The sequence below is a fragment of the Pinus tabuliformis genome, chromosome 3_2 (genome assembly GCF_031772625.1).
Source record: "Pinus tabuliformis cultivar Carrire ecotype Pingquan chromosome 3_2, CPIR1, whole genome shotgun sequence".
In the NCBI taxonomy this organism is placed as follows: domain Eukaryota; kingdom Viridiplantae; phylum Streptophyta; class Pinopsida; order Pinales; family Pinaceae; genus Pinus; species Pinus tabuliformis.
The window spans coordinates 1,034,335,096-1,034,351,604 of record NC_142302.1 but is presented as its reverse complement, the minus strand read 5'-3'; positions in this window follow the sequence as shown (position 1 = coordinate 1,034,351,604).

Below are 16,509 nucleotides of genomic sequence, written 5' to 3'. Positions count from 1 at the left end.
GAGGGAAGCAAAGAGTACCAACCTCAGTCTTTCACTTGGTTCCTTCCTTATTTCCTCTCCCCTATGATAGATCTTTGCCGCTCCTTCCTTGCTTACCCTGCTTCAAAGAGCACTTGTAAAGTCAAAGCAACATAATACTATCAAAGTACAGAGATCTAAAATCATAAACAATATAGGACCAAATATATATTGACCACACAAATGCATATATCATCAAACATACAAGACTGTGGAGGAAAACTTGAATAGCTTTATTAATAGAAAGATTAGAAGAGAGGATTACAACCCATTGATCTAACCCAACGTCATCCTCCCAGCATGAAAGCCCTTCTTCACCTCATGAAAAGATTAGATCACCCAACACTATGATATTCCACCAAGAAACCAACAACACTTCCTTACAAAATACAAGATTCCAGCCTCTGGATCTCTAGGATGAGGGATCCATATATAGATGTTTGCAGGGGGGTGAGTCAGCTTCTAGGATTTTGATTAGTGTCCTCTCTCTGATAGTTCTTGGTTCCACTTGGAGATTCATGATCTCTTACTCATCCCTGGGCGAATTCAGAGAGGCAAGTGTCACAGGAGAAGTTTTTGGAAGATTCCATGATCATCCACCTTGCAAACTGTCTCTGCCATTTGTCTACTCTCACCCATCGCACCCTACAGAAGGGCTTTTCAGTATGCATCGCACTTTTTGCATGTGGCAGGTGAGATGCATCACACCCTTAGCATTGAGCAGTCTGTATGGTCCAGTTTTGACCAGTTCTGAGCAGTTTTCCATGGAGAACTTCTGGGAGATGATGTAATCAGCTGACCTTGTTCCTTTAGGGCATGAAACAACACTTTTAGGGACTCAGAAGCCCTTAGTTTATGGACATATATGATTGGGTTTGCAGTGCCCAAATATGTCTATAACAGTCCCGACAACAGAACCATTTGTTGTCTTAGTGGGGCCTGACCTAGGTTCGAAAGTGATTTAGCCAAGCAAATCCCGGTACCATTGGCCCTTTCGGCAACAATCTGCGTAGCGGGAACTGAGGTCTCACCCAAAGTAGTAGGGGAGGGTGCTAGAACCGGGTTTCCACACCCTAGGGATGTCTGATATGAGGTGATTGGTACGCAGTCCAACCTTCACACTTGCTGCGCTACGCGCACCTGCGGGCACCTCGCACCCTGTGCTACTTTCTTCGTGTGGTTCTAGCCGCAGTGCAACCCGTGTTATTTACCCAAGTCTTCCTTGATTAGGCTCTATTAACCTGTTTAATTATATTATTTTCATATATAAGCATTCATACGATTATTCATCAAGTGCGCATAGTAAATAACTAGAATAAAAGCAATGTATAACATCAACATAAAGGTTCCAGAACAGATGCACAGAATAACCTTCTCTTTTATCTTTCAATCCCAATACAGACCCGACTCCACCCTACGCACTCAGCTACAGGGGCCTGCACACTCAGCTACGGGCTCTACTAGGCCTCTGCGCACTCAGCTGCAAAGCCTCTTCCTACCACTACGACCCAATACACTTCAGATTCCACTCTATGCTCTAACCATGCCTGCGCTATTCTATCTATTTTCTATTATTCTTAGCTCTACACTTAGAGCCTTGCTCTATTTATACAATCTCAGGGTTCGCGGACCATGGGTAGGTTGACACATCTTTACATTAAATTACAATTCTTAGGGAGGACAACCCTATGACTTGATTATACAATTCGCACTTTGCACTTGCACTTCGTGGAGTTCTACACCACAATTGACCAAAACTTGGGCTTTGGGCCCCAAAACCTGCTACGGGGGATCCCATGTCTAACACATAGAATGAACAGCAATAGGTTGCAAAAATAATGGAGTGATCCAACATGCTTACAAGGAGAGGTAAATTGATCAAGGGCTTTTATTGCTCACAAAATCATTATGTAAAGCACTATCGATAGTCAAGAAAGATGGCATGATTTATGGAATCAATGGAGGAATGAGAAACACCAAGTAAGGAAGCCAAGGTCTTGAATGAGATGGTTTAATATTGGTGATTGGGAGAGAGGGTGCTCAACTTTGCTCAAATGGAACTATTTCAAAAATAACATAGCCAAAGAAAAGAAACAAATATGTTGCGTGTTTCCTTTGAAATCAAAACCTCTTGGCTAAAAACTACTCATGGGAAGACAATTTAGCATGATTGGTTGAAAAAAATGAGATATGACCCATATTAAGTGAGAAGGAACCTACAACTTGAAGGGAGTTAGTTATGGTCCAACAATTCTCATAAGAAGTTTCCAAAGCATTGAAAACATTGGAGGGTGTTGTGCATAAGGATGAGGCTGAATAACCTTGGAAAAACGAGGATGTGCCATGGGTTTGCTTCATAGATGAAATGACTTGAAATGGATTGTTAAAAAATTAGAACAATGGATTAGTCTTTGGTGTCACAAATGGCTCTCTCATAGAGGTAGGTTGGTTTTGGTCAAGTCCATTCTACAAACTATCCTTATTTTTTAACACTCTATCCTCAATCCCAAAGAGTGTGGTAGAAAAAGTATCATAAATTGTTGTAACAATTTCCTATTGAAAGGGTGCTTAAACTTTAAGAGGTATCATTGGGATGGCTAGGAAAGGATAACAAAACCTAAGGCTAGGGGAGATTGGAGATTGAAGGATATTTTACCTTTGGGTGTTCATTAATGGCCAAATCTATTCATTTCCTATAAAATACTTTGGAAAAGATTATTGTGCAAAATTATATTGCTCTTGGTTCAATTATTGACTAGATCCACTAGGATCTAAAATGATCTTAGGGAGGTTCTAATCATTGGAAATATTTTTCATTAGTGTTCTCTCTTGCAAAGAAATTTCTAGCCTAGAGGGTTGGGAATGGTTCAAAATTAGCTTGGGAAAATATACTATTATGTGTTAGAGTCAATGCATACTTTTGTTACAGAACCTAATTTGCTACCTACATGAATATAATTATTTCATGTTAAATCAAATCAACAAACTAAAGTCTACAAGTTGATAGTCACAAGGGTGGCTCTTTGCTAAATATTAGGCCTGATTGGGGATTTTATTCCTACTTTGCATACATTTATATGTGAGTTAGAAATGGATCGGTTTAAATTAATACAAGACTACGATTCTTTAATCTAGAGTTTGAATGAAGTTGGAGGGGTTTTCACTGTAGGAATTTACAGGGTAAGTTCCTCAGAAAGAACACCAAAAGGACACTGCTCACAACCAGATCTCAAATCAATACACCAGTATTTTTGACGTGGTTAAAACCCTCAAAGTGCAAGGAGGGAAACAGTCCACGGCCTGTCCCAACGTGGGTACTACAGGAAATTTATTAATCAAAGAATGAAAATTTACATAAGCTTCTCTCATGCACGGATTACCCGAACAATGACCCTCCATGCGCTTTAAATAGAACTCATGGACCAATCGGGTGTCAAGCCACGGATCAAGTGTCGGTAATACCGAGGTGAGAGTGAACCGTCGGATCACTACATATCGTGACCGTCGGATTGTAAGTTACAAAATGTACAACGGTAAAGAAACACACTTTACCTAACTCTATACCTAACTCTATACTAGACCAAGTTGAACTTAACTATATCCTATGTGTCGGAATATCCTAACATCCCCCCTTAAGAACAACTTGGGATAGGATTGAAGGATTTACAAATATGACACAATAGGAGAAGGAAGGAGGCACTAGAGCCTATCCCCCCTTAGTGACAACTTCCTGAACTCCAAGCATATATCGAAGTTTAGTGAACTTCGCCTCTGTGAGAGCCTTTGTGAAGATGTCTGCAACCTGATCATCTGTTGGACAATATTGCACTTCAAGAACATGGTCATGAATGAGCTTTCTGATGAAGTGCATGTGTAGTTCAATGTGTTTGCTGCGCTGATGCTGGACTGGATCTTTGCATAGCTGAATGGCACTTTGATTATCACACCAAAGTGTGGTTGGATGCTGCTGCTCAAAGCCAAACTCTGATAGGATCTGACGAAGCCACAAGGCTTCCTTACTAGCTTCCACGGCACCACGATACTCTGCTTCTGCTGACGAAAGAGAAATGGCAGCCTGTTTCTTACAAGCCCATGTAATAGGTCCTGAACCAAGAGTGAAGACATAACCGGCAGTAGACTTCCGATCATCAGGGTCACCAGCCCAATCAGAATCAGTGAAACCAACTAACAGAGGAGCTGCTTTGGCACTGTAATGAATCCCAAACTGTACTGTACCTCGAACATAACGAAGTATTCTTTTAGCTGCTTTCCAATGACTTTCACGGGGGTTTTGCATAAAACGAGCAACAAGGCCAACAGCAAAGGAAAGATCAGGACGAGTATGGGTTAAATACAAGAGTTTTCCTACAAGTTGACGGTATAAGGTAGCATCAACTTCAGGAGAAGTACAAGAGACTGAAAGTTTGACTCCAGACTGAAAGGGAGAAGGGGCTGGCTTACAGTCTTCCATGTGAAAATGACGAAGAATATCACAAGCATACTTGGACTGGGAAAGGAAAATACCCTCCTTGGATTGCAAGACTTGAAGACCGAGAAAATAGTGTAAGTGTCCTAAGTCTGTCATTTCAAATTTCTTTTTAAGGCTGGACTTCACATGGTTTATAAGGTTGGGATCACTACCAGTAAGAATAAGATCATCAACATAAAGAACAAGGATGATAAGAGAGTTGCCCACTTTCTTGGTGTAGACAGTATTGTCAGAATGACACCTAGAAAAGCCAGATTCTAAAAGAAAGCTATCCATTTTGGCATACCAAGCCCGAGGAGCTTGCTTGAGGCCATAAAGGGATTTCTTAAGTCGACAAACAAGGCTGGAGTCTGTTTGTATGAAGCCAATGGGTTGTTCCATATAGATTTCTTCCTGCAAGTCCCCATGCAAGAAGGCAGATTTAACATCCATCTGATGGACTTCCCATTTTAAAGAGGCAGCAAGGGAAAGAACAAGGCGGATAGAGTTCATTTTGGCAACAGGGGAGAAGGTTTCAGTGTAGTCAATGCCTTCAACCTGTGAAAAGCCCTTAGCAACGAGACGAGCTTTATGTTTATCAACTTTCCCATCTGGTCCATACTTGGTTCTGTAAACCCATTTACATCTAACAAGTTTGCGTCCCTTTGGTAGAGGAACAAGATCCCATGTATCATTTGTCATCAATGAATGATATTCTTCATTCATAGCTGCTTCCCAATGTGGATGGCCTGAAGCTTCTGCAAAAGTGTCAGGATCATGATTTACTGGAGCTTGAGCCAGTAAAGAAGAGGCTCTTTCAAACTGAGAACGTGTACGTCGCTGATCTGTAGGATCACCGGCAAGATCACCTGCTGCATCCCGAGTAGCACGGACCCATCTTGGAAGTTGAGGATCCTGAGAAGGTGGGGGAGGATTATCATCCTCGCTTTCATCATCTGAAGAAGAAATGTTTTCAAAAGTAGAAGAGATAGGAAGAGGTGGCACATCCGCCGGACTAGGCTCGCAGGCCGATTTATTTTCATCAAATTTTACATCTCTTCTAATGATAACATTTTTGGACTTAAATGGAATAAGTCTATAACCTTTTACATCTTCAGAATATCCAACAAAAGTACATTTCTCACTCTTAGGTTCTAAAGCTTTATGCTTTTCATCTGGAATATGGGCCCATGCTTCACTTCCAAACACACGAAAGTGACTTACATCTGGTTTAATGGAACTCCAAGCTTCTTCTGGAGTGATATTCTCTAGAACCTTAGTAGGAGTGCGATTGATTATATAATTTGCACAATTAATTGCTTCGGCCCAAAAACTAAGACTGAGTCCTTTAGATTGCAGCATACAATTAGCCATTTCCTTTAAGGTGCGATTTTTCCTTTCAGCTACACCATTTTGTTGTGGAGTGTATGGAACAGTATGTTGCATTTGAATTCCATTTTCGGTGCAAAAGTTGATGAATGTGTTTTTAACATATTCTCCACCATTATCAGTTCTTAGCTTAAGAATTTGATGTCCAGATTGTTTTTCAACAAAGGCTTTGAAGGCCAAAAATGTGTTAAATACTTCGCTCTTGAGTTTTAAGAAGTATACCCAAGTGCGTCTGGAGAAATCATCAATGAAAGTTAAGAAGTACTTGCAGCCAGAGAATGAAGCAACAGGAAGAGGACCACATAAATCACTGTGCACAAGCTGTAAAGGGGCTGAGGCGTGCCAAGAGGCACGTTTGTCAAAACTGTCCCGATGATGTTTTCCGAGTACACATCCGGAACAAACACCATCTCTGCAAGATACCATAGGAAGACCTGTCACCATATTTTCTTTACATAGATGCTGAAGGGAGCGATAGTTTAAGTGACCAAATCGCTCATGCCAAAGTTTGCTCACTTCATCATTATGAGCAACAAATACTGAGGGAAGATTTGATGACCCAAAGTTGTGAAACTTATACAACCTTGTGGAATCATCAGCAAGACCAGTAGCTAGAATCTGTTTAGGATCTTTTAGATCCTTGATTACAACATCATGAGGTGAAAATTCAACAATTTTACCTTCACCTGAATGAGTTATCTGATAGACAGATAGAAGGTTGCAGGATAAGGTTGGAACACATAATACATCATTAAACTGACCATTGTCTAGATGAACAGTTCCAGTCCCTACAACATTAAGAGATCTATCATCACCAACATATATATTTTTGGTGTTACAATCATTTAAAGAAGAAAACATGGCTTGGTTTTTGGCCATGTGATAAGAGGCTCCAGAATCAATGAGCCACTCATGAGAATGAGAAGAAGAAGAAGATACATTTAATGCATAACCAGACTGAGATGATTGACAACGACATGCAGAAAGTGCCATTCCGGAAGTTGAAGTTGAAGTAGGCTCCACATGGATGTTATGTTTCTTCATTGCGGCTTCCAAGGCTTCCATCTTCTTAAAGCATTTAGATTCTAAGTGGCCATCTCGATTACAAAAGTTACAATGTCTATCAGTCTTCTTCCATTTGTTTTTATTGGTCTTATCATTTTGCTGAAATGATCTTTCATTTTGAGGCTGAGTTGGTTTAGGACCATTCTTTTGAGGATATGACTTCTTAGGATTCTTTGAATTTGGTTGCTGCTGGGCGGCTAACGCTTTCGTGGAAGAGTTTCCAAGATTAAGAAGACCAAGGTGTAAGAGTTTTTCTTGTTCTCTTATTAAGGAATCACAAAAGGAGTCAAAGGAAGGGGCCTTGTAGTCTTTTCCTTGACAAATGAAAGCTTCCCTTGTAGAATGGAAAGTGGAAACAAATACAGAGTAGGCTGGTCCCAACTTAGTAAGGATGGAATAAATAAGGTTACCATCTTCTTTCTTAACTTTAACACCTTCCAAGAGATATCTAAGGGTCTTGAATTTGGACAAGAAATCTTCAATGCAAGAAAAATTATTAGGATCCAAAGTAAGCAACTCATTTTCAAGTTGATGGGCTCTAATTTCATTTTTAATCCCAAAAACTTTAGCGAGTTTTTCTAATGCTTCATGAGGAGTCTCAAGTTCTGCAATGTGGAATCTAAGATCAGGAGAAATAGACATCCCTATCAAACCACGTGCTTGATCTTGTCTATTTTCCCATTTTGCAGCCTTGTCTTCATCTTTTGGTTTCTTCTCTTGGTCTGTGGCTATTCTGAAGAGACCTTTACTTCTAAGTAAATCTTCCATGTAGGCTACCCATTGGAAGTAGTTAGTGCTGTCAAGAATGACTTGGCATGGACTTTCCATTTAAAAAAAAAAAACTGAAGCTGAAGATGCTGAAAGTAAGTGTTCCAATGGATAGATCTCGAAAAAATAGGCGGTTTTAAAAAAAACGGCTCTGAAAAAGGCTTCCGGATGAAGAAGTTATGGCTTTTTGAAAAAAAATTGTTGACGTTGCCGGCAAAGTGCGCGAATGTGCGGGAATGAAAAAAATCCGCCCCCACAAAATGGAGACTTGAACCCAAGACCTCTACTCTCTTAAAATAGCTTTGAACCAATTGATCTATACAAAAAATTTGAGAGAGAGAGAGAGAGGGGGGGGGGCCTTGGTTTGCGTGCTTGCCTTGAGAAAGCTCTTTTTCCCTACAAAACACAAAACACAAAACCCAACACGAATATGCAAAGAAAAACGAACCTTGCGGCTCGAAGTTAGCTTTAGCCAAAAAACTAGAAATTTAAAAAAAAAATCTCAAAGTTAGCTTTAGCCGAAAAACTAAATATTTTTCTCAATGTTTCTGATTTTCCGAGATCACACTAAGGTGCAGGGAAAAGAGCATACGCATGAGAAAAATCCTTCCTTTCTGTTTCTGATTTGCCCAGATCGCACAGAGTCGCAGGGCAAAGAGCATACGCAGAAATGAAAGGTATAGATCCGGTTAAAAAAAAGGGCTAAATAAACCGAAACCGAAATAAGCAGAGAGAAAATAACAGTAAACTGCAAAAACACTGTATACCTCCCGATCTGAAAAATGACGCAGCTAGGGCTACCGGAAACCTTTTCGCGTGAAACGAAAGGGGTTCCTCACTGGAACAGATGCTCCGAACGCAACAGAGCAGTCCTCTCAGCCCGAAAGCAGTCAGAAACAGCAGATCTAGGAAACGACAGCCGCATGCAGTTCTACCGGCTTCAGATTTGGATCACCAACGGACGCGGCCCTCAAATAGCTCTGATACCATGTAGGAATTTACAGGGTAAGTTCCTCAGAAAGAACACCAAAAGGACACCGCTCACAACCAGATCTCAAATCAATACACCAGTATTTTTGACGTGGTTAAAACCCTCAAAGTGCAAGGAGGGAAACAGTCCACGGCCTGTCCCAACGTGGGTACTACAGGCAATTTATTAATCAAAGAATGAAAATTTACATAAGCTTCTCTCATGCACAGATTACCCGAACAATGACCCTCCATGCGCTTTAAATAGAACTCATGGACCAATCGGGTGTCAAGCCACGGATCAAGTGTCGGTAATACCGAGGTGAGAGTGAACCGTCGGATCACTACATATCGTGACCGTCGGATTGTAAGTTACAAAATGTACAACGGTAAAGAAAGACACTTTACCTAACTCTATACATAACTCTATACTAGACCAAGTTGAACTTAACTATATCCTATGTGTCGGAATATCCTAACATTCACAATAGAGTTAGGATATAAATAAGCTTTAAATTTAGAAGTAAATGCTAAGTGGCATTGGTCCAATCTTTAGAAGACAATTGTACCATCTAAAACTAAAATATTGATGTGGCATACTCTTATGGGTAAAATCCTTACTTACAGTCAATTTCTTAAAGTGGAAATAAGGCATGGAATATGTCACCTTTGTAGATCTAGAGAGGAAACTAGTAAGTCTCCATTATTTTTACTCCATTCAAGTCTTAGTAAAATCTGTGCTACAAAACATTTGTCTATTGGTTGTCTATAGCTAAAATCCATATTTATATTATAAATAATCTCAGGCAAAAAATGTTTAGCTTCCTATGTAGGAATGGTAAAATAGTAAGAAACGTATTCACCTAGCCTGTTGGGAGTCCCTATCTAAAACAAAAGTCTTTGTGGGTGGGGATTTAAAAATCTACATTGGTTTGATAAAGATTTGGCCCTAAAAATTATGTGGAGAGGCCTATTTGGTGTGGGACTTTAGGGCAAATTTTTAAAGGAAAAGCATCTAAAAAGAATGTTGGTGATGAAATTTTTTAGAGGAGAAGCAAACAAACTTGTTAAGAGGAGATCCATTGTTTGGAAGACCCTTATTGACTCTCTCCCATTCCTTTTTAATTAGCTTTTCTAGAAAGTTGGGGATGGTAAGAAAGTGATCTTAGGAAAGGAACCTTTTATAGGTGGTTTTTATGTCTTCAAATTATCTTCTGATCTGAGCCAATGCCTAAATGAAAAATGCCTCTTCTCCCTCCATAATGCTAAAGAATGGTCTTCGCTCTATCTTCTAAGAACTACTAGTTGAGTTATGCTAAATTGGGACTGGATGGTTCTTTGGCAGAGGAGTGGAACTCTTTCATTAAGGAGATAAATTATCAATGGGGTATATTTAAGTAACTCCAAGGACTTCCAAGTTTGGAGATTTATTCCTCCTCAGATAGGAAAACAATCGGTCTTGCTTAATATGATGCAATAGCCCATTCTGTAGTGGTCCAAGATTCTAGTTGGTGGAACAAATTTATTTGGAAATGGAATATTCCCAACAACCTAAAATGATTCACCTTGCTTGTTCTTCAAGACAAAGTTCTAACCTAGGAGAACCTGCAAAAAAGATGCCTCACTAGACCAAACTATTGTTTCCTCTAAAAATAGTTTGATGAATCTATTGATCATATTTTTATTTGGTGTTCTACTGATAAGAAAATTTGGCATGCAATTCTTCTCCTTTGAGTTCCTTCTTTTTCATTGGGGGGAGAAGTATAAAACATTTTGCACTCTGCCTATTTCTGTTGCCTGGGGTATCTGGTTGCTTAAGAACGTGGTAATCTTCCAAAATGTGAGTATTTTCATTCTTCTTAAATCTTCTAAGATTGTTTCTCTCTATAGGGAATATTTCTCTCTTCAAACTAGAAAAATTCCAAGAAGGATCAAATTTCCTGGAATATCACATGACCCCCCTGATTGGGTTCTTTGATGGAGATTCTCAAGGAAACATCTGTGGAGAGTAGGGGGTAGGATTATTCTGTCAAGGAAAATTTTTATCCATTTCATAATTTTCCTAGGATATGCATCCAATACCAAAGTTGAACTTATGCATCCAATACCAAAGTAGCAGAAACAGAACAACAAAATGCAGAAGTTTTGGGTGGAATCCTAGTTGAAAAGACCCATGTGCTAGAAAGAGAACAATTAACTCCCACTAAAGAAAAATGTACAAAGTTGCATCAACCAAAATTAGGATTTCCCAAGAAACAGATTATGTAAACTGATGTGAATAATGTAAATGGTATTGGCTCAGAGCTTGAGAAAGAGATTCCTGTGGTAAAGAATGCCTCTGATGTCATTAATCTAAAGAAGAATCTATAGATAAATAAAAACCTCCATAGTGGAAATAATGAGGAAGGTCTAAATAAGGCTTTGCTCAAGCGTGCCTCAAAACTTGAGAAGAAGAAATTAGCAACAACAACATTGTCCATTGAAACCTTTACTGGTCTGCAATGAAAAAAACAACACTATTCTGTGAAGGATGCCTTGGTGTTTTTTAGCAAAGGTTGGTGCAGGATTTGTAAATCTGACTTGGTTGTTTATAAACTACACCATTTTTTTGAACATTGTAGAAATTCAACGTATGTTGAAAGAAAATTATAGTGGATGAGAGTGATCATTTGAAGTATGAACCAACCAACATATCTCCTTCAATTTTCCAAAGAGACTGTACCCTAAATAATTGCAGTCCACTCTTGAAATATTTAAATCGAAAGAAAAGGGAGCTATATCTAGCATTACTATTATTCCCAGCTGAAAGGGTAGATGACCCTATTGCTAGTGAAGGGGACATCTCAGTTGAATTTTTAGCTTTATATGGAAGTGTTTCTAATCATCTTCACGACCTAGGAGGTGTTATTTGGAATGAGATGCAACAGAGTAGAGGAAGCCTTAATACATATGCACCCTGGACATTGTCTTCTATTCCCATTCAAATTGAAGCTCCTCTCCACATGCATAGAAAAGGCCCTGAGAAATTGTGATCTATATGTGGATAGTATGGAATCAATCAATTTCAAGAGGAGAATAACATAAATCTTAGTTTGTAGAAGGAACCCCAAAAGCCCACTGTTGAATCAGTACTCATGGCCTCTAAAATGTTCCATGGTGTATATCCCTTCGAGAATTTCATTATCATAAAGGCAAACTTTTATGAGGACTTTCAAGACAAGCCTCCTCCATTAGGTGATCTGCCTAAAACACATATGCAACTATAATCACTTTTAAGACCCACAGTTATTTGATTCAACATGCCAATTATTTTAAAAGATAATCCTTTCCTGAGTTTGACATGTTTTTATAATCTTGAAGGCTTTCTTGAAGTACTTTCTAGTTATGAATCTAGTAGGGGACTGCAGCAAGAGGAGCCTATGAAAGCATTGCAATTTTTCAGTGGAAATAGGACCCTTGTTAAGAGTGAAAAGAGAAAGGATACGATTTTCATTGTTGTGGTTGATGATACTTTTGAATAGCATAAGGTCAGAAGGAACAAATGTGTTATATAACATCTTAAAATAATACTAGGGGATGAAGTGCAGGCTCATGAATGCTACTATGTTAGGAATGGGAAACATGTGTATATTTTGCCTATGTATGAACCTGTTATTCTTATGTTACATACAGAGAGTCTATCCAGTAACCTTGAATAGACACTAGCAATTGTTTCTTCTATTAGAGTTGGCAAGAAAAATTAATAATGTCCTTAAAACTTTACCTGATATGCCTAATATGTCTCCTTGGGAGGCAACTGGTAATAATCACAAGTTGGACGATTGTTTAAGGAAAGACGATGAGAAAATGGGACAAAGTCACCTATGTGCTGCAATGAATCCAAGCATAACAACAATTAAGTGCTGAGTAATCTCAAACCCAACACATCTTGCAACTCCATCGCAGCTCATGTGTATGTTAGTGTCATAAACAAAATATGGCTATTACAAAAGAATCAAACAAAAGGGATAACATAGAAGTGAAGAAGATAGAACTTTACACTAAAGTAGAAACTATAGCTAGCTTGAATCAACTGTAGAAATCATCTTCCATAAAGGAAGAAGTCCTAAGAAGGCTTGAATTTCCACTTATGGTACCGGAAAAAGAAAATGAATAGAAGCTTCTTACTGCATTTAGAATATATGTGGATGCAAAAGAGGGTACAACTACTGAGGTATCAACAACATACAGGGCGAAGATAATTTTGGCCCTCACATCTCCATATTCTAAACCTGGTGAGACCTGGTCATATCTTCCCTCTGAAATACATAGAAGGGGGTGTCCTACAGAGATCTTGTCATACAGAAGCATCTACAGATCTGCCAACATTAGCAAGATTAAATCCTACTGCAGTGCTTTATGAGATAGTTGATGATGATGGTTCAATGGCTCGCTTACCAAGGTTGCAAAAATTTGCAAAGGAGCATAATTTACCACTTATATCTATTGCAGATCTTGTTAGGTATAGGAAGAAATGTGAAAATTTGGTTGAACTAAGTGCTATTGTTAGGTTGCCTACAATGTCGGGACCATTTCAAGCATATTTCTACCGTTCAAAGTTGGAAGGCATGGAACATATTGCCATGGTTAAGAGTAACATGGGTGATGGACTAGATGTATTGGTGAGGGTTCATTCTGAATGTCTCATGGGAGATATCTTTGGGTCGGCTAGGTGTGACTATGAAAACCAACTGGAACTAACTATGCAACAAATTGAGCTAGCTAGGAGAGGAGTGTTGGTTTTACTTGTGTCATGAGGATATTGGTATTGGTTTGGGACATAAAATGTCAGCTTACAATCTTCACAATGAAAGCCAAATATTGTTGAAGCTAATGTGCCTCTTGTTGGCTGCTTGTTGACTCCCATGAATAACAGTGCTAAGGAATCTAAAAAGCAACCCAACCTTCACATGTTTCTTAGCAGATTGAACAAGAGGAGCAGCAAATGTTTTTACAAATGCAGGTTCTCTTAGTGCTTTTGATATGGCATCCTCCACAACTACTTGAGATGGCTGGTCATCATATATGAACAAGGTATTCATGATTATATCAACTAATAGTCTATTGGTAGCTACCAGGAACCCTGGAGTCTATTGCTAGCTTTTTCCTTGTCATAATATTTATAAAGATGAGGCCTTCATTACATGTGGCAAATTTTATATTGATATTGGCATGCGAAAGAGCTTTCCAAGTGTGATTCACTTGAGACATGTACTATTTTGTACAAATAGACTCTAAGCACTAGTGACATAATAAAATTGTTTGAAGTAATTCGAAGGGAATTAAAGAAAATATCCAGAGAAGTGAAGACCAAGAGATAAAATGGGAAGTAAAAAACATAGACAGGAGGAAAAAAAAGGAAGAAGAATGCAAAAACATGAAACCTTGGAAATACCACTTAATTCCACTGAAATTCACACAACTGAAGAAATAAAAAAATACACCTTCCAAAAAGGAAAGGGACAATAAAGATATCAATACACATGATAAGATCTAGAAGTAAGTTGTGGCTTCACCAAGAGTATGAGGTTGATGTCAAGCATAATGCTAATAGATTGTGTAGAAAAATATACAAATGTGATATGTCCAACAGTGTGTTGTGGATGAGAATCGAAACTAGGTGCAAATCATGGGTGATTTTGAAAGGGTAAATACACTTCAACTGCTGCAACTTAGCCAAAAGGAAGGACTGTTGTAATCGATTTTGTACACTACCCATAATTATGTGCCTTACACTTCCTGTACAAACACCCCTAATGATTGCCAAGGGTGCATATCCCTTTGCACACTAATTTTCCAAATGCCATGTTTCAGAGAAGATATTACAATTCAAAGGGACGTTTTCATATTCAAATATGTTTCTCCCACAAATAGTCCTTTAGCTTCAAGTGGAGTTAAAGTTAGTAAAGGTTAAGTCCGGCTTAAAATCCATACCCAATATTGTGTATAATAGATTGGTTCATTCTATTGTGAGCTTTGTTAGCATCAAATAAGAACCCAGAGTTTTGCACCCAAGAAAATACACATTCATGCCAAGGCTCTAGCAGTAGGCCAGGGAGGCTAACCCACAATTTGATAGAAGATGACAACTCTTCAAAGTGATAAAATATCAAGCTCTATATTTTCATAAACAAATAAACCTAACTAACCATTCCTATCATCCGTGGATGCTCTTTAAATGGTAAGCCTTTGTCTGTAAGATTTGAGAATAAAAACAAGAAATATTCCATCAGGATAACTATTACTACTACATAGTGTTTATAGGGTTTTTCATTAAATTTGATCCATTTAGACACCATATCAACAAATTGTTGGAATAACTACCACATATCTGGAAATTGATCCCATAGACTAATTGTTATCCTAGGAACATGGGATTAACTATTCCTGCAAGATGACATTACTGATTTATCATGCATACATGAGAATGGACTATATCATTTATCAATGACAAAAATAGAACACATAAAATTATTCCATCTAACACGGTTATGTATGAAGACTTGAGTCTTAGACTCTTACATAAAATGTCACATGTCATTTCAGGGTAGGTGTCCCCATGTGTGGTGCACATCTCACATATTTGGTAGGGGAATGACAACATAAACTCCCAGGTTGGTGGACATCCCCAACAAATAAATAAATGCATGATTGGTGGGCCTTGTTACCCATCATATGGCATGAGAATTAATCTAGTTGAAGACCCCAACCAAGCAGGCTGCACTTGGAGAATTTTGGCTCTCTCGCTTGTTACCTCTCATGTTATATGAAGTTTACACTTGTGAATATTTCCACTACTCTTGTCATTTCCATCACAAGGGGAGGTTTACAGGTTGAGCTTTAGATGGCCCTAGAGTTTTTATTGCATTTGATGAGGTTTCATGATGGCATCATCCCAATAGCCAACAAGCATTTCTGTTTTGTTCAATTCCCTCACAATCTACCAGAACTGCTACCCAAAATGCTGCAACTTCTGGTGCCTCTAAGCTGGTTCTTATGTCAGAGAAACCTCCAGAAAGTGCACTAATAGACAAAATGTCCAAAAACTTATTATTACAAGAAAAACATGACTAAAAACCTACAAAAGACGTACAATAAAATGAGACGAAAGATAAAATACAACTAAACTATACACAACTAATACCATCTACTACTGTCAGAACTATAGAAGTAATGGGCATATACAAATTTGTTAGAATTATAGGTTAATGATTTATCATAAGAAACCAAAAAAATTGTATTCACACAAATAAGAAGGACAAAGGAATAAAATGCTAAGAAAATGAGTTCACTTTCCAATAGCATGTAGAGTGCTAAAATATTTGTTGGATAAGCTTAAGGAATTTAGGTAACTCCATTGGGATAAAATAAAATACAACGACTTCCAACATTTCAATATAAATAATCATGTGGCAAGAAAACTTGCTTAACAAATATCAAATAACTCACCAAAGTAGTAAGTGTGCTTAAGTAACAACTCCTATATACCTAGGAGATCACACAATTCTATAATAACCTAAGACTTTGTTGAAGGTTTTTAAGAATTGCTTCAGAAAGAACATATATTTCCTTCAGATAAATATTAGGAAAGTGACTTGAAATGATTAGCTTCTACAATTTGGACAATATTTTGATTATCATCTAATAAAGTATTGTGAGATTCCCAACAATCCTCTATAGCATGGGGTCTTTACTATTAAGCAAGGTGACTCTAGAGAATGGGTCTTCATTATTAAGCATGGTGACTAGTAGAAGAATACAATCTTGAACTCTATATTTTGTTGCCAATATTT